Here is an 841-nt window from a genome sequence, read left to right as displayed (position 1 = left end):
CGACCCGACAGCCAAACATACAAATTTAGTCATACGGTAAAGGGCTTATACCAGTTAATGTCTATAAAAGAGAGGATACTTGATTCTCTCTCTCTCTCTCTCTCTCTCTCTCTCTCTCTCTCTCTCTCTCTCTCTCTCTCTCTTAGTCAGAGAACCTCCTCTCGACTTCTGACCTCTGGGATGGGGACCACGATAAAAACACATTTGGATTTTATTGCAAAAACTTCAACAATAAATTTTGGTTCTTCTTTAAAGTTGGAACGTGATCACTGAGCTTATCCTTTGAGGCACATTTGGGTTGGGAGGTTAAAATGCATTTTGGACGTTCGACTGTTCTGGAGCCGATGATGGTATTGAAAGCCCGTTAGGTCGTTCATTCCACGACACCAACCGATACCTTTTGTGCATCGGCTGCAGGACAAAGATTCTGTCATTAGGTGCATACAGAGTAAGCGATTGTTCAACAGTTGCCATTTGGGAACACGGAATCCATTTGCAGATTTAAAAAGACTATTTTTTTTTTAATTCAGTCTACAGTATAGTTTGACTTCATTTTTATTTTGCGTGAATTCGTTGCACTATTGTACAAGTATCTGAACAAAAATTATTAAACATATATTGTGACCTGAGAGCTGATCTTGATCTTTTACTAGGCCACAACCACTAGGAATAAGTTTTGACGTAAGCTGGAATTTTATAAGTGGGAAAATAAGCTAGTGGATTTTTAAATCTTAATAGTGTAGGCTATAGGTCCTTGAAGTAAAATTCAGTGACACACTTCTCTTAATCGCTAATCATCACCGATTCACTTGAAATCTTACTCCTTCGAGCAGTGAAAAGC

Source organism: Macrobrachium rosenbergii, chromosome 20 (assembly GCF_040412425.1).
Source record: "Macrobrachium rosenbergii isolate ZJJX-2024 chromosome 20, ASM4041242v1, whole genome shotgun sequence".
Classification (NCBI taxonomy): domain Eukaryota; kingdom Metazoa; phylum Arthropoda; class Malacostraca; order Decapoda; family Palaemonidae; genus Macrobrachium; species Macrobrachium rosenbergii.
The sequence above is the reverse complement of the archived record's forward strand: the minus strand, read 5'-3'. Positions refer to the sequence as shown.